Here is a 21,884-nt window from a genome sequence, read left to right on the forward strand (position 1 = left end):
AGTAAGTGAGTCAGTCAGTGAGAGTGAGTGAGTCAGTCAGTGAGAGTGAGTGAGTCAGCCAGTGAGTCAGCCAGTGAGTCATGCAGTGACTCAGTCAGTGAGAGTGAGCCAGTCAGTGAGAGTGAGTCAGTCAGTGAGAGTGAGTCAGTCAGTGAGTGAGAGTCAGTGAGTCAGTGAGAGTCAGTGAGTCAGTTAGAGTGAGTGAGTCAGTGAGAGTGAGTGAGTCAGTGAGAGTGAGTGAGTCAGTGAGAGTGAGTGAGTGAGTCAGTGAGAGTGAGTAAATCATTGAGAGTGAGTGAGTCAGTGGGAGTGAGTGAGTCAGTGAGAGTGAGTGAGTCAGTCAGTGAGAGTGAGTGAGTCAGTCAGTGAGTGTGAGTGAGTCAGTCAGTGAGAGAGAGAGAGAGTCAGTCAGTGAGAGTGAGTGAGTCAGTCAGTGAGAGTGAGTGAGTCAGTCAGTGAGAGTGAGTCAATCAGTGAGAGTGAGTCAGTCAGTGAGAGTGAGTCAGTCAGTGAGAGTGAGTGAGTCAGTGAGAGAGAGTGAGTCAGTGAGAGTGAGTCAGTCAGTGAGAGTGAGCGAGTCAGTCAGTGAGAGTGAGTGAGTCAGTCAGTGAGAGTGAGTGAGTCAGTGAGAGTGAGTGAGTCAGTCAGGGAGACTGAGTCAGTCAGTGAGAGTGCGTGAGTCAGTTAGTGAGAGTGAGTGTCAGTCAGTGAGAGTGAGTGTCAGTCAGTGAGAGTTAGTGTCAGTCAGTGAGAGTGAGTCTCAGTCAGTGAGAGTGAGTCAGTCAGTCAGTGAGAGTGAGTGAGTCAGTCAGTGAGAGTGAGTGAGTCAGTCAGTGAGAGTGAGTCAGTCAGTGAGAGTGAGTGAGTCAGTCAGTGAGAGTGAGTGAGTCAGTCAGTGAGAGTGAGTCAGTCAGTGAGAGTGAGTCAGCCAGTGAGAGTGAGTGAATCAGTGAGAGTGAGTGAATCAGTGAGAGAGAGAGTGAGTCAGTGAGAGTGAGTCAGTCAGTGAGAGTGAGCGAGTCAGTCAGTGAGAGTGAGTGAGTCAGTGAGAGAGAGAGTGAGTCAGTGAGAGTGAGTCAGTCAGTGAGAGTGAGCGAGTCAGTCAGTGAGAGTGAGTGAGTCAGTGAGAGTGAGTGAGTCAGTCAGTGAGAGTGAGTCAGTCAGTGAGAGTGAGTGAGTCAGTCAGTGAGAGTGAGTGTCAGTCAGTGAGAGTGAGTCTCAGTCAGTGAGAGTGAGTGAGTCAGTCAGTGAGAGTGAGTGAGTCAGTCAGTGAGAGTGAGTGAGTCAGTCAGTGAGAGTGAGTCAGTCAGTGAGAGTGAGTGAGTCAGTGAGAGAGAGAGTGAGTCAGTGAGAGTGAGTCAGTCAGTGAGAGTGAGCAAGTCAGTCAGTGAGAGTGAATGAGTCAGTCAGTGAGAGTGAGTGAGTCAGTGAGAGTGAGTGAGTCAGTCAGTGAGAGTTAGTGAGTCAGTCAGTGAGTGTGAGTGAGTCAGTCAGTGAGAGAGAGAGAGAGTCAGTCAGTGAGAGTGAGTCAGTCAGTGAGAGTGAGTGAGTCAGTCAGTGAGAGTGAGTGAGTCAGTCAGTGAGAGTGAGTCAATCAGTGAGAGTGAGTCAGTCAGTGAGAGTGAGTCAGTAAGTGAGAGTGAGTGAGTCAGTGAGAGAGAGAGTGAGTCAGTGAGAGTGAGTCAGTCAGTGAGAGTGAGCGAGTCAGTCAGGGAGACTGAGTCAGTCAGTGAGAGTGCGTGAGTCAGTCAGTGAGAGTGAGTGAGTCAGTGAGAGTGAGTGAGTCAGTGAGAGTGAGTGAGTGAGTCAGTGAGAGTGAGTAAATCATTGAGAGTGAGTGAGTCAGTGAGAGTGAGTGAGTCAGTGAGAGTGAGTGAGTGAGTCAGTGAGAGTGAGTGAGTCAGTCAGTGAGTGTGAGTGAGTCAGTCAGTGAGAGAGAGAGAGAGTCAGTCAGTGAGAGTGAGTCAGTCAGTGAGAGTGAGTGAGTCAGTCAGTGAGAGTGAGTGAGTCAGTCAGTGAGAGTGAGTCAATCAGTGAGAGTGAGTCAGTCAGTGAGAGTGAGTCAGTCAGTGAGAGTGAGTGAGTCAGTGAGAGAGAGTGAGTCAGTGAGAGTGAGTCAGTCAGTGAGAGTGAGCGAGTCAGTCAGTGAGAGTGAGTGAGTCAGTCAGTGAGAGTGAGTGAGTCAGTGAGAGTGAGTGAGTCAGTCAGGGAGACTGAGTCAGTCAGTGAGAGTGCGTGAGTCAGTCAGTGAGAGTGAGTGTCAGTCAGTGAGAGTGAGTGTCAGTCAGTGAGAGTTAGTGTCAGTCAGTGAGAGTGAGTCTCAGTCAGTGAGAGTGAGTGAGTCAGTCAGTGAGAGTGAGTGAGTCAGTCAGTGAGAGTGAGTGAGTCAGTCAGTGAGAGAGAGAGAGTCAGTCAGTGAGAGTGAGTCAGTCAGTGAGTGAGAGTCAGTGAGTCAGTGAGAGTCAGTGAGTCAGTTAGAGTGAGTGAGTCAGTGAGAGTGAGTGAGTCAGTGAGAGTGAGTGAGTCAGTGAGAGTGAGTGAGTGAGTCAGTGAGAGTGAGTAAATCATTGAGAGTGAGTGAGTCAGTGAGAGTGAGTGAGTCAGTGAGAGTGAGTGTGTCAGTCAGTGAGAGTGAGTGTCAGTCAGTGAGAGTGAGTCTCAGTCAGTGAGAGTGAGTGAGTCAGTCAGTGAGAGTGAGTGAGTCAGTGAGAGTGAGTGAGTCAGTCAGTGAGAGTGAGTCAGTTAGTGAGAGTGAGTGAGTCAGTCAGTGAGAGTGAGTGTCAGTCAGTGAGAGTGAGTGTCAGTCAGTGAGAGTGAGTCTCAGTCAGTGAGAGTGAGTGAGTCAGTCAGTGAGAGTGAGTGAATCAGTCAGTGAGAGTGAGTGAGTCAGTCAGTGAGAGTGAGTGAGTCAGTCAGTGAGAGTGAGTCAGTCAGTGAGAGTGAGTCAGTCAGTGAGAGTGAGTCAGTCAGTGAGAGAGAGAGTGAGTCAGTGAGAGTGAGTCAGTCAGTGAAAGTGAGCAAGTCAGTCAGTGAGAGTGAATGAGTCAGTCAGTGAGAGTGAGTGAGTCAGTGAGAGTGAGTGAGTCAGTCAGGGAGACTGAGTCAGTCAGTGAGAGTGCGTGAGTCAGTCAGTGAGAGTGAGTGTCAGTCAGTGAGAGTGAGTGTCAGTCAGTGAGAGTGAGTGTCAGTCAGTGAGAGTGAGTCTCAGTCAGTGAGAGTGAGTGAGTCAGTCAGTGAGAGTGAGTGAGTCAATGAGAGTGAGTGAGTCAGTCAGTGAGAGTGAGTCAGTCAGTGAGAGTGAGTGAGTCAGTCAGTGAGAGTGAGTGTCAGTCAGTGAGAGTGAGTGTCAGTCAGTGAGAGTGAGTGTCAGTCAGTGAGAGTGAGTCTCAGTCAGTGAGAGTGAGTGAGTCAGTCAGTGAGAGTGAGTGAGTCAGTCAGTGAGAGTGAGTGAGTCAGTCAGTGAGAGTGAGTCAGTCAGTGAGAGTAAGTGAGTCAGTCAGTGAGAGTGAGTGAGTCAGTCAGTGAGAGTGAGTGAGTCAGTCAGTGAGAGTGAGTAAGTCAGTCAGTGAGAGTGAGTGAGTCAGCCAGTGAGTCAGTCAGTGAGAGTGAACCAGTCAGTGAGAGTGAGTCAGTCAGTGAGAGTGAGTCAGTCAGTGAGAGTGAGTGAGTCAGTGAGAGTAGGTGAGTCAGTGAGAGTGAGTGAGTCAGTGAGAGTGAGTGAGTCAGTGAGAGTGAGTGAGTTAGTCAGTGAGAGTGAATGAGTCATTGAGAGTGAGTGAGTCAGTGAGAGTGAGTGAGTCAGTGAGTGTGAGTGAGTCAGTCAGTGAGAGAGAGAGAGAGAGTCAGTCAGTGAGAGTGAGTCAGTCAGTGAGAGTGAGTGAGTCAGTCAGTGAGAGTGAGTGAGTCAATCAGTGAGAGTGAGTCAGTCAGTTAGAGTGAGTGAGTCAGTGAGAGTGAGTCAGTCAGTGAGAGTGAGTGAGTCAGTGAGAGAGAGAGTGAGTCAGTGAGAGTGACTCAGTCAGTGAGAGTGAGTTTCAGTCAGTGAGAGTGAGTCTCAGTCAGTGAGAGTGAGTGAGTCAGTCAGTGAGAGTGAGTGAGTCAGTCAGTGAGAGTGAGTCAGTCAGTGAGAGTAAGTGAGTCAGTCAGTGAGAGTGAGTGAGTCAGTCAGTGAGAGTGAGTGAGTCAGCCAGTGAGTCAGCCAGTGAGTCATGCAGTGACTCAGTCAGTGAGAGTGAGCCAGTCAGTGAGAGTGAGTCAGTCAGTGAGAGTGAGTCAGTCAGTGAGTGAGAGTCACTGAGTCAGTGAGAGTCAGTGAGTCAGTTAGAGTGAGTGAGTCAGTGAGAGTGAGTGAGTCAGTGAGAGTGAGTGAGTGAGTCAGTGAGAGTGAGTGAGTGAGTCAGTGAGAGTGAGTAAATCATTGAGAGTGAGTGAGTCAGTGAGAGTGAGTGAGTCAGTGAGAGTGAGTGAGTCAGTCAGTGAGAGTTAGTGAGTCAGTCAGTGAGTGTGAGTGAGTCAGTCAGTGAGAGAGAGAGAGTCAGTCAGTGAGAGTGAGTCAGTCAGTGAGAGTGAGTGAGTCAGTCAGTGAGAGTGAGTGAGTCAGTCAGTGAGAGTGAGTCAATCAGTGAGAGTGAGTCAGTCAGTGAGAGTGAGTCAGTAAGTGAGAGTGAGTGAGTCAGTGAGAGAGAGAGTGAGTCAGTGAGAGTGAGTCAGTCAGTGAGAGTGAGCGAGTCAGTCAGGGAGACTGAGTCAGTCAGTGAGAGTGCGTGAGTCAGTCAGTGAGAGTGAGTGTCAGTCAGTGAGAATGAGTGTCAGTCAGTGAGAGTGAGTCTCAGTCAGTGAGAGTGAGTGAGTCAGTCAGTGAGAGTGAGTGAGTCAATGAGAGTGAGTGAGTCAGTCAGTGAGAGTGAGTCAGTCAGTGAGAGTGAGTGAGTCAGTCAGTGAGAGTGAGTGTCAGTCAGTGAGAGTGAGTGTCAGTCAGTGATAGTGAGTCTAAGTCAGTGAGAGTGAGTGAGTCAGTCAGTGAGAGTGAGTGAGTCAGTCAGTGAGAGTGAGTGAGTCAGTCAGTGAGAGTGAGTCAGTCAGTGAGAGTAAGTGAGTCAGTCAGTGAGAGTGAGTGAGTCAGTCAGTGAGAGTGAGTGAGTCAGTCAGTGAGAGTGAGTAAGTCAGTCAGTGAGAGTGAGTGAGTCAGCCAGTGAGTCAGCCAGTGAGTCAGCCAGTGACTCAGTCAGTGAGAGTGAACCAGTCAGTGAGAGTGAGTCAGTCAGTGAGAGTGAGTCAGTCAGTGAGAGTCAGTGAGTCAGTGAGAGTCAGTGAGTCAGTGAGAGTGAGTGAGTCAGTGAGAGTGAGTGAGTCAGTGAGAGTGAGTGAGTGAGTCAGTGAGAGTGAGTGAGTGAGTCAGTGAGAGTGAATGAGTCATTGAGAGTGAGTGAGTCAGTGAGAGTGAGTGAGTCAGTGAGAGTGAGTGAGTCAGTCAGTGAGAGTGAGTCAGTCAGTGAGTGTGAGTGAGTCAGTCAGTGAGAGAGAGAGAGAGAGAGAGAGTCAGTCAGTGAGAGTGAGTCAGTCAGTGAGAGTGAGTGAGTCAGTCAGTGAGAGTGAGTGAGTCAATCAGTGAGAGTGAGTCAGTCAGTTAGAGTGAGTGAGTCAGTGAGAGTGAGTCAGTCAGTGAGAGTGAGTGAGTCAGTGAGAGAGAGAGTGAGTCAGTGAGAGTGACTCAGTCAGTGAGAGTGAGTTTCAGTCAGTGAGAGTGAGTCTCAGTCAGTGAGAGTGAGTGAGTCAGTCAGTGAGAGTGAGTGAGTCAGTCAGTGAGAGTGAGTGAGTCAGTCAGTGAGAGTGAGTCAGTCAGTGAGAGTAAGTGAGTCAGTCAGTGAGAGTGAGTGAGTCAGTCAGTGAGAGTGAGTGAGTCAGTCAGTGAGAGTGAGTGAGTCAGCCAGTGAGTCAGCCAGTGAGTCATGCAGTGACTCAGTCAGTGAGAGTGAGCCAGTCAGTGAGAGTGAGTCAGTCAGTGAGAGTGAGTCAGTCAGTGAGTGAGAGTCACTGAGTCAGTGAGAGTCAGTGAGTCAGTTAGAGTGAGTGAGTCAGTGAGAGTGAGTGAGTCAGTGAGAGTGAGTGAGTGAGTCAGTGAGAGTGAGTGAGTGAGTCAGTGAGAGTGAGTAAATCATTGAGAGTGAGTGAGTCAGTGAGAGTGAGTGAGTCAGTGAGAGTGAGTGAGTCAGTCAGTGAGAGTTAGTGAGTCAGTCAGTGAGTGTGAGTGAGTCAGTCAGTGAGAGAGAGAGAGAGTCAGTCAGTGAGAGTGAGTCAGTCAGTGAGAGTGAGTGAGTCGGTCAGTGAGAGTGAGTGAGTCAGTCAGTGAGAGTGAGTCAATCAGTGAGAGTGAGTCAGTCAGTGAGAGTGAGTCAGTCAGTGAGAGTGAGTGAGTCAGTGAGAGAGAGTGAGTCAGTGAGAGTGAGTCAGTCAGTGAGAGTGAGCGAGTCAGTCAGTGAGAGTGAGTGAGTCAGTCAGTGAGAGTGAGTGAGTCAGTGAGAGTGAGTGAGTCAGTCAGGGAGACTGAGTCAGTCAGTGAGAGTGCGTGAGTCAGTCAGTGAGAGTGAGTGTCAGTCAGTGAGAGTGAGTGTCAGTCAGTGAGAGTGAGTGTCAGTCAGTGAGAGTGAGTCTCAGTCAGTGAGAGTGAGTGAGTCAGTCAGTGAGAGTAAGTGAGTCAGTCAGTGAGAGTGAGTGAGTCAGTCAGTGAGAGTGAGTGAGTCAGCCAGTGAGTCAGCCAGTGAGTCATGCAGTGACTCAGTCAGTGAGAGTGAGCCAGTCAGTGAGAGTGAGTCAGTCAGTGAGAGTGAGTCAGTCAGTGAGTGAGAGTCAGTGAGTCAGTGAGAGTCAGTGAGTCAGTTAGAGTGAGTGAGTCAGTGAGAGTGAGTGAGTCAGTGAGAGTGAGTGAGTCAGTGAGAGTGAGTGAGTGAGTCAGTGAGAGTGAGTAAATCATTGAGAGTGAGTGAGTCAGTGGGAGTGAGTGAGTCAGTGAGAGTGAGTGAGTCAGTCAGTGAGAGTGAGTGAGTCAGTCAGTGAGTGTGAGTGAGTCAGTCAGTGAGAGAGAGAGAGAGTCAGTCAGTGAGAGTGAGTGAGTCAGTCAGTGAGAGTGAGTGAGTCAGTCAGTGAGAGTGAGTCAATCAGTGAGAGTGAGTCAGTCAGTGAGAGTGAGTCAGTCAGTGAGAGTGAGTGAGTCAGTGAGAGAGAGTGAGTCAGTGAGAGTGAGTCAGTCAGTGAGAGTGAGCGAGTCAGTCAGTGAGAGTGAGTGAGTCAGTCAGTGAGAGTGAGTGAGTCAGTGAGAGTGAGTGAGTCAGTCAGGGAGACTGAGTCAGTCAGTGAGAGTGCGTGAGTCAGTTAGTGAGAGTGAGTGTCAGTCAGTGAGAGTGAGTGTCAGTCAGTGAGAGTTAGTGTCAGTCAGTGAGAGTGAGTCTCAGTCAGTGAGAGTGAGTCAGTCAGTCAGTGAGAGTGAGTGAGTCAGTCAGTGAGAGTGAGTGAGTCAGTCAGTGAGAGAGAGAGAGTCAGTCAGTGAGAGTGAGTCAGTCAGTGAGAGTGAGTGAGTCAGTCAGTGAGAGTGAGTGAGTCAGTCAGTGAGAGTGAGTCAGTCAGTGAGAGTGAGTCAGCCAGTGAGAGTGAGTGAATCAGTGAGAGAGAGAGTGAGTCAGTGAGAGTGAGTCAGTCAGTGAGAGTGAGCGAGTCAGTCAGTGAGAGTGAGTGAGTCAGTCAGTGAGAGTGAGTGAGTCAGTGAGAGTGAGTGAGTCAGTCAGAGAGACTGAGTCAGTCAGTGAGAGTGCATGAGTCAGTGAGAGTGAGTGTCAGTCAGTGAGAGTGAGTGTCAGTCAGTGAGAGTGAGTGTCAGTCAGTGAGAGTGAGTCTCAGTCAGTGAGAGTGAGTGAGTCAGTCAGTGAGAGTGAGTGAGTCAGTGAGAGTGAGTGAGTCAGTCAGTGAGAGTGAGTCAGTCAGTGAGAGTGAGTGAGTCAGTCAGTGAGAGTGAGTGTCAGTCAGTGAGAGTGAGTCTCAGTCAGTGAGAGTGAGTGAGTCAGTCAGTGAGAGTGAGTGAGTCAGTCAGTGAGAGTGAGTGAGTCAGTCAGTGAGAGTGAGTCAGTCAGTGAGAGTGAGTGAGTCAGTGAGAGAGAGAGTGAGTCAGTGAGAGTGAGTCAGTCAGTGAGAGTGAGCAAGTCAGTCAGTGAGAGTGAATGAGTCAGTCAGTGAGAGTGAGTGAGTCAGTGAGAGTGAGTGAGTCAGTCAGTGAGAGTTAGTGAGTCAGTCAGTGAGTGTGAGTGAGTCAGTCAGTGAGAGAGAGAGAGAGTCAGTCAGTGAGAGTGAGTCAGTCAGTGAGAGTGAGTGAGTCAGTCAGTGAGAGTGAGTGAGTCAGTCAGTGAGAGTGAGTCAATCAGTGAGAGTGAGTCAGTCAGTGAGAGTGAGTCAGTAAGTGAGAGTGAGTGAGTCAGTGAGAGAGAGAGTGAGTCAGTGAGAGTGAGTCAGTCAGTGAGAGTGAGCGAGTCAGTCAGGGAGACTGAGTCAGTCAGTGAGAGTGCGTGAGTCAGTCAGTGAGAGTGAGTGAGTCAGTGAGAGTGAGTGAGTCAGTGAGAGTGAGTGAGTGAGTCAGTGAGAGTGAGTAAATCATTGAGAGTGAGTGAGTCAGTGAGAGTGAGTGAGTCAGTGAGAGTGAGTGAGTGAGTCAGTGAGAGTGAGTGAGTCAGTCAGTGAGTGTGAGTGAGTCAGTCAGTGAGAGAGAGAGAGAGTCAGTCAGTGAGAGTGAGTCAGTCAGTGAGAGTGAGTGAGTCAGTCAGTGAGAGTGAGTGAGTCAGTCAGTGAGAGTGAGTCAATCAGTGAGAGTGAGTCAGTCAGTGAGAGTGAGTCAGTCAGTGAGAGTGAGTGAGTCAGTGAGAGAGAGTGAGTCAGTGAGAGTGAGTCAGTCAGTGAGAGTGAGCGAGTCAGTCAGTGAGAGTGAGTGAGTCAGTCAGTGAGAGTGAGTGAGTCAGTGAGAGTGAGTGAGTCAGTCAGGGAGACTGAGTCAGTCAGTGAGAGTGCGTGAGTCAGTCAGTGAGAGTGAGTGTCAGTCAGTGAGAGTGAGTGTCAGTCAGTGAGAGTTAGTGTCAGTCAGTGAGAGTGAGTCTCAGTCAGTGAGAGTGAGTGAGTCAGTCAGTGAGAGTGAGTGAGTCAGTCAGTGAGAGTGAGTGAGTCAGTCAGTGAGAGAGAGAGAGTCAGTCAGTGAGAGTGAGTCAGTCAGTGAGTGAGAGTCAGTGAGTCAGTGAGAGTCAGTGAGTCAGTTAGAGTGAGTGAGTCAGTGAGAGTGAGTGAGTCAGTGAGAGTGAGTGAGTCAGTGAGAGTGAGTGAGTGAGTCAGTGAGAGTGAGTAAATCATTGAGAGTGAGTGAGTCAGTGAGAGTGAGTGAGTCAGTGAGAGTGAGTGTGTCAGTCAGTGAGAGTGAGTGTCAGTCAGTGAGAGTGAGTCTCAGTCAGTGAGAGTGAGTGAGTCAGTCAGTGAGAGTGAGTGAGTCAGTGAGAGTGAGTGAGTCAGTCAGTGAGAGTGAGTCAGTTAGTGAGAGTGAGTGAGTCAGTCAGTGAGAGTGAGTGTCAGTCAGTGAGAGTGAGTGTCAGTCAGTGAGAGTGAGTCTCAGTCAGTGAGAGTGAGTGAGTCAGTCAGTGAGAGTGAGTGAATCAGTCAGTGAGAGTGAGTGAGTCAGTCAGTGAGAGTGAGTGAGTCAGTCAGTGAGAGTGAGTCAGTCAGTGAGAGTGAGTCAGTCAGTGAGAGTGAGTCAGTCAGTGAGAGAGAGAGTGAGTCAGTGAGAGTGAGTCAGTCAGTGAAAGTGAGCAAGTCAGTCAGTGAGAGTGAATGAGTCAGTCAGTGAGAGTGAGTGAGTCAGTGAGAGTGAGTGAGTCAGTCAGGGAGACTGAGTCAGTCAGTGAGAGTGCGTGAGTCAGTCAGTGAGAGTGAGTGTCAGTCAGTGAGAGTGAGTGTCAGTCAGTGAGAGTGAGTGTCAGTCAGTGAGAGTGAGTCTCAGTCAGTGAGAGTGAGTGAGTCAGTCAGTGAGAGTGAGTGAGTCAATGAGAGTGAGTGAGTCAGTCAGTGAGAGTGAGTCAGTCAGTGAGAGTGAGTGAGTCAGTCAGTGAGAGTGAGTGTCAGTCAGTGAGAGTGAGTGTCAGTCAGTGAGAGTGAGTGTCAGTCAGTGAGAGTGAGTCTCAGTCAGTGAGAGTGAGTGAGTCAGTCAGTGAGAGTGAGTGAGTCAGTCAGTGAGAGTGAGTGAGTCAGTCAGTGAGAGTGAGTCAGTCAGTGAGAGTAAGTGAGTCAGTCAGTGAGAGTGAGTGAGTCAGTCAGTGAGAGTGAGTGAGTCAGTCAGTGAGAGTGAGTAAGTCAGTCAGTGAGAGTGAGTGAGTCAGCCAGTGAGTCAGTCAGTGAGAGTGAACCAGTCAGTGAGAGTGAGTCAGTCAGTGAGAGTGAGTCAGTCAGTGAGAGTGAGTGAGTCAGTGAGAGTGAGTGAGTCAGTGAGAGTGAGTGAGTCAGTGAGAGTGAGTGAGTCAGTGAGAGTGAGTGAGTTAGTCAGTGAGAGTGAATGAGTCATTGAGAGTGAGTGAGTCAGTGAGAGTGAGTGAGTCAGTGAGTGTGAGTGAGTCAGTCAGTGAGAGAGAGAGAGAGAGTCAGTCAGTGAGAGTGAGTCAGTCAGTGAGAGTGAGTGAGTCAGTCAGTGAGAGTGAGTGAGTCAATCAGTGAGAGTGAGTCAGTCAGTTAGAGTGAGTGAGTCAGTGAGAGTGAGTCAGTCAGTGAGAGTGAGTGAGTCAGTGAGAGAGAGAGTGAGTCAGTGAGAGTGACTCAGTCAGTGAGAGTGAGTTTCAGTCAGTGAGAGTGAGTCTCAGTCAGTGAGAGTGAGTGAGTCAGTCAGTGAGAGTGAGTGAGTCAGTCAGTGAGAGTGAGTCAGTCAGTGAGAGTAAGTGAGTCAGTCAGTGAGAGTGAGTGAGTCAGTCAGTGAGAGTGAGTGAGTCAGCCAGTGAGTCAGCCAGTGAGTCATGCAGTGACTCAGTCAGTGAGAGTGAGCCAGTCAGTGAGAGTGAGTCAGTCAGTGAGAGTGAGTCAGTCAGTGAGTGAGAGTCACTGAGTCAGTGAGAGTCAGTGAGTCAGTTAGAGTGAGTGAGTCAGTGAGAGTGAGTGAGTCAGTGAGAGTGAGTGAGTGAGTCAGTGAGAGTGAGTGAGTGAGTCAGTGAGAGTGAGTAAATCATTGAGAGTGAGTGAGTCAGTGAGAGTGAGTGAGTCAGTGAGAGTGAGTGAGTCAGTCAGTGAGAGTTAGTGAGTCAGTCAGTGAGTGTGAGTGAGTCAGTCAGTGAGAGAGAGAGAGTCAGTCAGTGAGAGTGAGTCAGTCAGTGAGAGTGAGTGAGTCAGTCAGTGAGAGTGAGTGAGTCAGTCAGTGAGAGTGAGTCAATCAGTGAGAGTGAGTCAGTCAGTGAGAGTGAGTCAGTAAGTGAGAGTGAGTGAGTCAGTGAGAGAGAGAGTGAGTCAGTGAGAGTGAGTCAGTCAGTGAGAGTGAGCGAGTCAGTCAGGGAGACTGAGTCAGTCAGTGAGAGTGCGTGAGTCAGTCAGTGAGAGTGAGTGTCAGTCAGTGAGAATGAGTGTCAGTCAGTGAGAGTGAGTCTCAGTCAGTGAGAGTGAGTGAGTCAGTCAGTGAGAGTGAGTGAGTCAATGAGAGTGAGTGAGTCAGTCAGTGAGAGTGAGTCAGTCAGTGAGAGTGAGTGAGTCAGTCAGTGAGAGTGAGTGTCAGTCAGTGAGAGTGAGTGTCAGTCAGTGATAGTGAGTCTAAGTCAGTGAGAGTGAGTGAGTCAGTCAGTGAGAGTGAGTGAGTCAGTCAGTGAGAGTGAGTGAGTCAGTCAGTGAGAGTGAGTCAGTCAGTGAGAGTAAGTGAGTCAGTCAGTGAGAGTGAGTGAGTCAGTCAGTGAGAGTGAGTGAGTCAGTCAGTGAGAGTGAGTAAGTCAGTCAGTGAGAGTGAGTGAGTCAGCCAGTGAGTCAGCCAGTGAGTCAGCCAGTGACTCAGTCAGTGAGAGTGAACCAGTCAGTGAGAGTGAGTCAGTCAGTGAGAGTGAGTCAGTCAGTGAGAGTCAGTGAGTCAGTGAGAGTCAGTGAGTCAGTGAGAGTGAGTGAGTCAGTGAGAGTGAGTGAGTCAGTGAGAGTGAGTGAGTGAGTCAGTGAGAGTGAGTGAGTGAGTCAGTGAGAGTGAATGAGTCATTGAGAGTGAGTGAGTCAGTGAGAGTGAGTGAGTCAGTGAGAGTGAGTGAGTCAGTCAGTGAGAGTGAGTCAGTCAGTGAGTGTGAGTGAGTCAGTCAGTGAGAGAGAGAGAGAGAGAGAGAGTCAGTCAGTGAGAGTGAGTCAGTCAGTGAGAGTGAGTGAGTCAGTCAGTGAGAGTGAGTGAGTCAATCAGTGAGAGTGAGTCAGTCAGTTAGAGTGAGTGAGTCAGTGAGAGTGAGTCAGTCAGTGAGAGTGAGTGAGTCAGTGAGAGAGAGAGTGAGTCAGTGAGAGTGACTCAGTCAGTGAGAGTGAGTTTCAGTCAGTGAGAGTGAGTCTCAGTCAGTGAGAGTGAGTGAGTCAGTCAGTGAGAGTGAGTGAGTCAGTCAGTGAGAGTGAGTGAGTCAGTCAGTGAGAGTGAGTCAGTCAGTGAGAGTAAGTGAGTCAGTCAGTGAGAGTGAGTGAGTCAGTCAGTGAGAGTGAGTGAGTCAGTCAGTGAGAGTGAGTGAGTCAGCCAGTGAGTCAGCCAGTGAGTCATGCAGTGACTCAGTCAGTGAGAGTGAGCCAGTCAGTGAGAGTGAGTCAGTCAGTGAGAGTGAGTCAGTCAGTGAGTGAGAGTCACTGAGTCAGTGAGAGTCAGTGAGTCAGTTAGAGTGAGTGAGTCAGTGAGAGTGAGTGAGTCAGTGAGAGTGAGTGAGTGAGTCAGTGAGAGTGAGTGAGTGAGTCAGTGAGAGTGAGTAAATCATTGAGAGTGAGTGAGTCAGTGAGAGTGAGTGAGTCAGTGAGAGTGAGTGAGTCAGTCAGTGAGAGTTAGTGAGTCAGTCAGTGAGTGTGAGTGAGTCAGTCAGTGAGAGAGAGAGAGAGTCAGTCAGTGAGAGTGAGTCAGTCAGTGAGAGTGAGTGAGTCGGTCAGTGAGAGTGAGTGAGTCAGTCAGTGAGAGTGAGTCAATCAGTGAGAGTGAGTCAGTCAGTGAGAGTGAGTCAGTCAGTGAGAGTGAGTGAGTCAGTGAGAGAGAGTGAGTCAGTGAGAGTGAGTCAGTCAGTGAGAGTGAGCGAGTCAGTCAGTGAGAGTGAGTGAGTCAGTCAGTGAGAGTGAGTGAGTCAGTGAGAGTGAGTGAGTCAGTCAGGGAGACTGAGTCAGTCAGTGAGAGTGCGTGAGTCAGTCAGTGAGAGTGAGTGTCAGTCAGTGAGAGTGAGTGTCAGTCAGTGAGAGTGAGTGTCAGTCAGTGAGAGTGAGTCTCAGTCAGTGAGAGTGAGTGAGTCAGTCAGTGAGAGTAAGTGAGTCAGTCAGTGAGAGTGAGTGAGTCAGTCAGTGAGAGTGAGTGAGTCAGCCAGTGAGTCAGCCAGTGAGTCATGCAGTGACTCAGTCAGTGAGAGTGAGCCAGTCAGTGAGAGTGAGTCAGTCAGTGAGAGTGAGTCAGTCAGTGAGTGAGAGTCAGTGAGTCAGTGAGAGTCAGTGAGTCAGTTAGAGTGAGTGAGTCAGTGAGAGTGAGTGAGTCAGTGAGAGTGAGTGAGTCAGTGAGAGTGAGTGAGTGAGTCAGTGAGAGTGAGTAAATCATTGAGAGTGAGTGAGTCAGTGGGAGTGAGTGAGTCAGTGAGAGTGAGTGAGTCAGTCAGTGAGAGTGAGTGAGTCAGTCAGTGAGTGTGAGTGAGTCAGTCAGTGAGAGAGAGAGAGAGTCAGTCAGTGAGAGTGAGTCAGTCAGTGAGAGTGAGTGAGTCAGTCAGTGAGAGTGAGTGAGTCAGTCAGTGAGAGTGAGTCAATCAGTGAGAGTGAGTCAGTCAGTGAGAGTGAGTCAGTCAGTGAGAGTGAGTGAGTCAGTGAGAGAGAGTGAGTCAGTGAGAGTGAGTCAGTCAGTGAGAGTGAGCGAGTCAGTCAGTGAGAGTGAGTGAGTCAGTCAGTGAGAGTGAGTGAGTCAGTGAGAGTGAGTGAGTCAGTCAGGGAGACTGAGTCAGTCAGTGAGAGTGCGTTAGTCAGTCAGTGAGAGTGAGTGTCAGTCAGTGAGAGTGAGTGTCAGTCAGTGAGAGTTAGTGTCAGTCAGTGAGAGTGAGTCTCAGTCAGTGAGAGTGAGTCAGTCAGTCAGTGAGAGTGAGTGAGTCAGTCAGTGAGAGTGAGTGAGTCAGTCAGTGAGAGAGAGAGAGTCAGTCAGTGAGAGTGAGTCAGTCAGTGAGAGTGAGTGAGTCAGTCAGTGAGAGTGAGTGAGTCAGTCAGTGAGAGTGAGTCAGTCAGTGAGAGTGAGTCAGCCAGTGAGAGTGAGTGAATCAGTGAGAGAGAGAGTGAGTCAGTGAGAGTGAGTCAGTCAGTGAGAGTGAGCGAGTCAGTCAGTGAGAGTGAGTGAGTCAGTCAGTGAGAGTGAGTGAGTCAGTGAGAGTGAGTGAGTCAGTCAGAGAGACTGAGTCAGTCAGTGAGAGTGCATGAGTCAGTCAGTGAGAGTGAGTGTCAGTCAGTGAGAGTGAGTGTCAGTCAGTGAGAGTGAGTGTCAGTCAGTGAGAGTGAGTCTCAGTCAGTGAGAGTGAGTGAGTCAGTCAGTGAGAGTGAGTGAGTCAGTGAGAGTGAGTGAGTCAGTCAGTGAGAGTGAGTCAGTCAGTGAGAGTGAGTGAGTCAGTCAGTGAGAGTGAGTCAGTCAGTGAGAGTGAGTCTCAGTCAGTGAGAGTGAGTGAGTCAGTCAGTGAGAGTGAGTGAGTCAGTCAGTGAGAGTGAGTGAGTCAGTCAGTGAGAGTGAGTCAGTCAGTGAGAGTGAGTGAGTCAGTGAGAGAGAGAGTGAGTCAGTGAGAGTGAGTCAGTCAGTGAGAGTGAGCAAGTCAGTCAGTGAGAGTGAATGAGTCAGTCAGTGAGAGTGAGTGAGTCAGTGAGAGTGAGTGAGTCAGTCAGGGAGACTGAGTCAGTCAGTGAGAGTGCGTGAGTCAGTCAGTGAGAGTGAGTATCAGTCAGTGAGAGTGAGCGTCAGTCAGTGAGAGTGAGTGTCAGTCAGTGAGAGTGAGTCTCAGTCAGTGAGAGTGAGTGAGTCAGTCAGTGAGAGTGAGTGAGTCAATGAGAGTGAGTGAGTCAGTCAGTGAGAGTGAGTCAGTCAGTGAGAGTGAGTGAGTCAGTCAGTGAGAGTGAGTGTCAGTCAGTGAGAGTGAGTGTCAGTCAGTGAGAGTGAGTGTCAGTCAGTGAGAGTGAGTGTCAGTCAGTGAGAGTTAGTGTCAGTCAGTGAGAGTGAGTCTCAGTCAGTGAGAGTGAGTGAGTCAGTCAGTGAGAGTGAGTGAGTCAGTCAGTGAGAGTGAGGGAGTCAGTCAGTGAGAGAGAGAGAGAGTCAGTCAGTGAGAGTGAGTCAGTCAGTGAGAGTGAGTGAGTCAGTCAGTGAGAGTGAGTCAGTCAGTGAGAGTGAGTCAGCCAGTGAGAGTGAGTGAATCAGTGAGAGAGAGAGAGAGTCAGTGAGAGTGAGTCAGTCAGTGAGAGTGAACGAGTCAGTCAGTGAGAGTGAGTGAGTCAGTCAGTGAGAGTGAGTGAGTCAGTGAGAGTGAGTGAGTCAGTCAGAGAGACTGAGTCAGTCAGTGAGAGTGCGTGAGTCAGTCAGTGAGAGTGAGTGTCAGTCAGTGAGAGTGAGTGTCAGTCAGTGAGAGTGAGTGTCAGTCAGTGAGAGTGAGTCTCAGTCAGTGAGAGTGAGTGAGTCAGTCAGTGAGAGTGAGTGAGTCAGTGAGAGTGAGTGAGTCAGTCAGTGAGAGTGAGTCAGTCAGTGAGAGTGAGTGAGTCAGTCAGTGAGAGTGAGTGTCAGTCAGTGAGAGTGAGTCTCAGTCAGTGAGAGTGAGTGAGTCAGTCAGTGAGAGTGAGTGAGTCAGTCAGTGAGAGTGAGTCAGTCAGTGAGAGTGAGTGAGTCAGTGAGAGAGAGAGTGAGTAAGTGAGAGTGAGTCAGTCAGTGAGAGTGAGCAAGTCAGTCAGTGAGAGTGAATGAGTCAGTCAGTGAGAGTGAGTGAGTCAGTGAGAGTGAGTGAGTCAGTCAGGGAGACTGAGTCAGTCAGTGAGAGTGCATGAGTCAGTCAGTGAGAGTGAGTGTCAGTCAGTGAGAGTGAGTGTCAGTCAGTGAGAGTGAGTGAGTCAGTGAGAGAGAGTGAGTCAGTGAGAGTGAGTCAGTCAGTGAGAGTGAGCGAGTCAGTCAGTGAGAGTGAGTGAGTCAGTCAGTGAGAGTGAGTGAGTCAGTGAGAGTGAGTGAGTCAGTCAGGGAGACTGAGTCAGTCAGTGAGAGTGCGTGAGTCAGTCAGTGAGAGTGAGTGTCAGTCAGTGAGAGTGAGTGTCAGTCAGTGAGAGTGAGTGTCAGTCAGTGAGAGTGAGTCTCAGTCAGTGAGAGTGAGTGAGTCAGTCAGTGAGAGTAAGTGAGTCAGTCAGTGAGAGTGAGTGAGTCAGTCAGTGAGAGTGAGTGAGTCAGCCAGTGAGTCAGCCAGTGAGTCATGCAGTGACTCAGTCAGTGAGAGTGAGCCAGTCAGTGAGAGTGAGTCAGTCAGTGAGAGTGAGTCAGTCAGTGAGTGAGAGTCAGTGAGTCAGTGAGAGTCAGTGAGTCAGTTAGAGTGAGTGAGTCAGTGAGAGTGAGTGAGTCAGTGAGAGTGAGTGAGTCAGTGAGAGTGAGTGAGTGAGTCAGTGAGAGTGAGTAAATCATTGAGAGTGAGTGAGTCAGTGGGAGTGAGTGAGTCAGTGAGAGTGAGTGAGTCAGTCAGTGAGAGTGAGTGAGTCAGTCAGTGAGTGTGAGTGAGTCAGTCAGTGAGAGAGAGAGAGAGTCAGTCAGTGAGAGTGAGTCAGTCAGTGAGAGTGAGTGAGTCAGTCAGTGAGAGTGAGTGAGTCAGTCAGTGAGAGTGAGTCAATCAGTGAGAGTGAGTCAGTCAGTGAGAGTGAGTCAGTCAGTGAGAGTGAGTGAGTCAGTGAGAGAGAGTGAGTCAGTGAGAGTGAGTCAGTCAGTGAGAGTGAGCGAGTCAGTCAGTGAGAGTGAGTGAGTCAGTCAGTGAGAGTGAGTGAGTCAGTGAGAGTGAGTGAGTCAGCCAGTGAGTCAGCCAGTGAGTCATGCAGTGACTCAGTCAGTGAGAGTGAGCCAGTCAGTGAGAGTGACTCAGTCAGTGAGAGTGAGTCAGTCAGTGAGTGAGAGTCAGTGAGTCAGTGAGAGTGAGTAAATCATTGAGAGTGAGTGAGTCAGTGAGAGTGAGTGAGTCAGTGAGAGTGAGTGTGTCAGTCAGTGAGAGTGAGTGTCAGTCAGTGAGAGTGAGTCTCAGTCAGTGAGAGTGAGTGAGTCAGTCAGTGAGAGTGAGTCAATTAGTGAGAGTGAGTGAGTCAGTCAGTGAGAGTGAGTGTCAGTCAGTGAGAGTGAGTGTCAGTCAGTGAGAGTGAGTCTCAGTCAGTGAGAGTGAGTGAGTCAGTCAGTGAGAGTGAGTGAATCAGTCAGTGAGAGTGAGTGAGTCAGTCAGTGAGAGTGAGTGAGTCAGTCAGTGAGAGTGAGTCAGTCAGTGAGAGTGAGTCAGTCAGTGAGAGTGAGTCAGTCAGTGAGAGAGAGAGTGAGTCAGTGAGAGTGAGTCAGTCAGTGAGAGTGAGCAAGTCAGTCAGTGAGAGTGAATGAGTCAGTCAGTGAGAGTGAGTGAGTCAGTGAGAGTGAGTGAGTCAGTCAGGGAGACTGAGTCAGTCAGTGAGAGTGCGTGAGTCAGTCAGTGAGAGTGAGTGTTAGTCAGTGAGAGTGAGTGTCAGTCAGTGAGAGTGAGTGTCAGTCAGTGAGAGTGAGTCTCAGTCAGTGAGAGTGAGTGAGTCAGTCAGTGAGAGTGAGTGAGTCAATGAGAGTGAGTGAGTCAGTCAGTGAGAGTGAGTCAGTCAGTGAGAGTGAGTGAGTCAGTCAGTGAGAGTGAGTGTCAGTCAGTGAGAGTGAGTGTCAGTCAGTGAGAGTGAGTGTCAGTCAGTGAGAGTGAGTCTCAGTCAGTGAGAGTGAGTGAGTCAGTCAGTGAGAGTGAGTGAGTCAGTCAGTGAGAGTGAGTGAGTCAGTCAGTGAGAGTGAGTCAGTCAGTGAGAGTGCGTGAGTCAGTCAGTGAGAGTGAGTATCAGTCAGTGAGAGTGAGCGTCAGTCAGTGAGAGTGAGTGTCAGTCAGTGAGAGTGAGTCTCAGTCAGTGAGAGTGAGTGAGTCAGTCAGTGAGAGTGAGTGAGTCAATGAGAGTGAGTGAGTCAGTCAGTGAGAGTGAGTCAGTCAGTGAGAGTGAGTGAGTCAGTCAGTGAGAGTGAGTGTCAGTCAGTGAGAGTGAGTGTCAGTCAGTGAGAGTGAGTGTCAGTCAGTGAGAGTGAGTGTCAGTCAGTGAGAGTTAGTGTCAGTCAGTGAGAGTGAGTCTCAGTCAGTGAGAGTGAGTGAGTCAGTCAGTGAGAGTGAGTGAGTCAGTCAGTGAGAGTGAGGGAGTCAGTCAGTGAGAGAGAGAGAGAGTCAGTCAGTGAGAGTGAGTCAGTCAGTGAGAGTGAGTGAGTCAGTCAGTGAGAGTGAGTCAGTCAGTGAGAGTGAGTCAGCCAGTGAGAGTGAGTGAATCAGTGAGAGAGAGAGAGAGTCAGTGAGAGTGAGTCAGTCAGTGAGAGTGAACGAGTCAGTCAGTGAGAGTGAGTGAGTCAGTCAGTGAGAGTGAGTGAGTCAGTGAGAGTGAGTGAGTCAGTCAGAGAGACTGAGTCAGTCAGTGAGAGTGCGTGAGTCAGTCAGTGAGAGTGAGTGTCAGTCAGTGAGAGTGAGTGTCAGTCAGTGAGAGTGAGTGTCAGTCAGTGAGAGTGAGTCTCAGTCAGTGAGAGTGAGTGAGTCAGTCAGTGAGAGTGAGTGAGTCAGTGAGAGTGAGTGAGTCAGTCAGTGAGAGTGAGTCAGTCAGTGAGAGTGAGTGAGTCAGTCAGTGAGAGTGAGTGTCAGTCAGTGAGAGTGAGTCTCAGTCAGTGAGAGTGAGTGAGTCAGTCAGTGAGAGTGAGTGAGTCAGTCAGTGAGAGTGAGTCAGTCAGTGAGAGTGAGTGAGTCAGTGAGAGAGAGAGTGAGTAAGTGAGAGTGAGTCAGTCAGTGAGAGTGAGCAAGTCAGTCAGTGAGAGTGAATGAGTCAGTCAGTGAGAGTGAGTGAGTCAGTGAGAGTGAGTGAGTCAGTCAGGGAGACTGAGTCAGTCAGTGAGAGTGCATGAGTCAGTCAGTGAGAGTGAGTGTCAGTCAGTGAGAGTGAGTGTCAGTCAGTGAGAGTGAGTGAGTCAGTGAGAGAGAGTGAGTCAGTGAGAGTGAGTCAGTCAGTGAGAGTGAGCGAGTCAGTCAGTGAGAGTGAGTGAGTCAGTCAGTGAGAGTGAGTGAGTCAGTGAGAGTGAGTGAGTCAGTCAGGGAGACTGAGTCAGTCAGTGAGAGTGCGTGAGTCAGTCAGTGAGAGTGAGTGTCAGTCAGTGAGAGTGAGTGTCAGTCAGTGAGAGTGAGTGTCAGTCAGTGAGAGTGAGTCTCAGTCAGTGAGAGTGAGTGAGTCAGTCAGTGAGAGTAAGTGAGTCAGTCAGTGAGAGTGAGTGAGTCAGTCAGTGAGAGTGAGTGAGTCAGCCAGTGAGTCAGCCAGTGAGTCATGCAGTGACTCAGTCAGTGAGAGTGAGCCAGTCAGTGAGAGTGAGTCAGTCAGTGAGAGTGAGTCAGTCAGTGAGTGAGAGTCAGTGAGTCAGTGAGAGTCAGTGAGTCAGTTAGAGTGAGTGAGTCAGTGAGAGTGAGTGAGTCAGTGAGAGTGAGTGAGTCAGTGAGAGTGAGTGAGTGAGTCAGTGAGAGTGAGTAAATCATTGAGAGTGAGTGAGTCAGTGGGAGTGAGTGAGTCAGTGAGAGTGAGTGAGTCAGTCAGTGAGAGTGAGTGAGTCAGTCAGTGAGTGTGAGTGAGTCAGTCAGTGAGAGAGAGAGAGAGTCAGTCAGTGAGAGTGAGTCAGTCAGTGAGAGTGAGTGAGTCAGTCAGTGAGAGTGAGTGAGTCAGTCAGTGAGAGTGAGTCAATCAGTGAGAGTGAGTCAGTCAGTGAGAGTGAGTCAGTCAGTGAGAGTGAGTGAGTCAGTGAGAGAGAGTGAGTCAGTGAGAGTGAGTCAGTCAGTGAGAGTGAGCGAGTCAGTCAGTGAGAGTGAGTGAGTCAGTCAGTGAGAGTGAGTGAGTCAGTGAGAGTGAGTGAGTCAGCCAGTGAGTCAGCCAGTGAGTCATGCAGTGACTCAGTCAGTGAGAGTGAGCCAGTCAGTGAGAGTGACTCAGTCAGTGAGAGTGAGTCAGTCAGTGAGTGAGAGTCAGTGAGTCAGTGAGAGTGAGTAAATCATTGAGAGTGAGTGAGTCAGTGAGAGTGAGTGAGTCAGTGAGAGTGAGTGTGTCAGTCAGTGAGAGTGAGTGTCAGTCAGTGAGAGTGAGTCTCAGTCAGTGAGAGTGAGTGAGTCAGTCAGTGAGAGTGAGTCAATTAGTGAGAGTGAGTGAGTCAGTCAGTGAGAGTGAGTGTCAGTCAGTGAGAGTGAGTGTCAGTCAGTGAGAGTGAGTCTCAGTCAGTGAGAGTGAGTGAGTCAGTCAGTGAGAGTGAGTGAATCAGTCAGTGAGAGTGAGTGAGTCAGTCAGTGAGAGTGAGTGAGTCAGTCAGTGAGAGTGAGTCAGTCAGTGAGAGTGAGTCAGTCAGTGAGAGTGAGTCAGTCAGTGAGAGAGAGAGTGAGTCAGTGAGAGTGAGTCAGTCAGTGAGAGTGAGCAAGTCAGTCAGTGAGAGTGAATGAGTCAGTCAGTGAGAGTGAGTGAGTCAGTGAGAGTGAGTGAGTCAGTCAGGGAGACTGAGTCAGTCAGTGAGAGTGCGTGAGTCAGTCAGTGAGAGTGAGTGTTAGTCAGTGAGAGTGAGTGTCAGTCAGTGAGAGTGAGTGTCAGTCAGTGAGAGTGAGTCTCAGTCAGTGAGAGTGAGTGAGTCAGTCAGTGAGAGTGAGTGAGTCAATGAGAGTGAGTGAGTCAGTCAGTGAGAGTGAGTCAGTCAGTGAGAGTGAGTGAGTCAGTCAGTGAGAGTGAGTGTCAGTCAGTGAGAGTGAGTGTCAGTCAGTGAGAGTGAGTGTCAGTCAGTGAGAGTGAGTCTCAGTCAGTGAGAGTGAGTGAGTCAGTCAGTGAGAGTGAGTGAGTCAGTCAGTGAGAGTGAGTGAGTCAGTCAGTGAGAGTGAGTCAGTCAGTGAGAGTAAGTGAGTCAGTCAGTGAGAGTGAGTGAGTCAGTCAGTGAGAGTGAGTGAGTCAGTCAGTGAGAGTGAGTAAGTCAGTCAGTGAGAGTGAGTGAGTCAGCCAGTGAGTCAGTCAGTGAGAGTGAACCAGTCAGTGAGAGTGAGTCAGTCAGTGAGAGTGAGTCAGTCAGTGAGAGTGAGTGAGTCAGTGAGAGTGAGTGAGTCAGTGAGAGTGAGTGAGTCAGTGAGAGTGAGTGAGTCAGTGAGAGTGAGTGAGTTAGTCAGTGAGAGTGAATGAGTCATTGAGAGTGAGTGAGTCAGTGAGAGTGAGTGAGTCAGTGAGTGTGAGTGAGTCAGTCAGTGAGAGAGAGAGAGAGAGTCAGTCAGTGAGAGTGAGTCAGTCAGTGAGAGTGAGTGAGTCAGTCAGTGAGAGTGAGTGAGTCAATCAGTGAGAGTGAGTCAGTCAGTTAGAGTGAGTGAGTCAGTGAGAGTGAGTCAGTCAGTGAGAGTGAGTGAGTCAGTGAGAGAGAGAGTGAGTCAGTG

Source organism: Triturus cristatus, chromosome 1_1, assembly GCF_964204655.1.
Source record: "Triturus cristatus chromosome 1_1, aTriCri1.1, whole genome shotgun sequence".
Classification (NCBI taxonomy): Eukaryota; Metazoa; Chordata; class Amphibia; order Caudata; family Salamandridae; genus Triturus; species Triturus cristatus.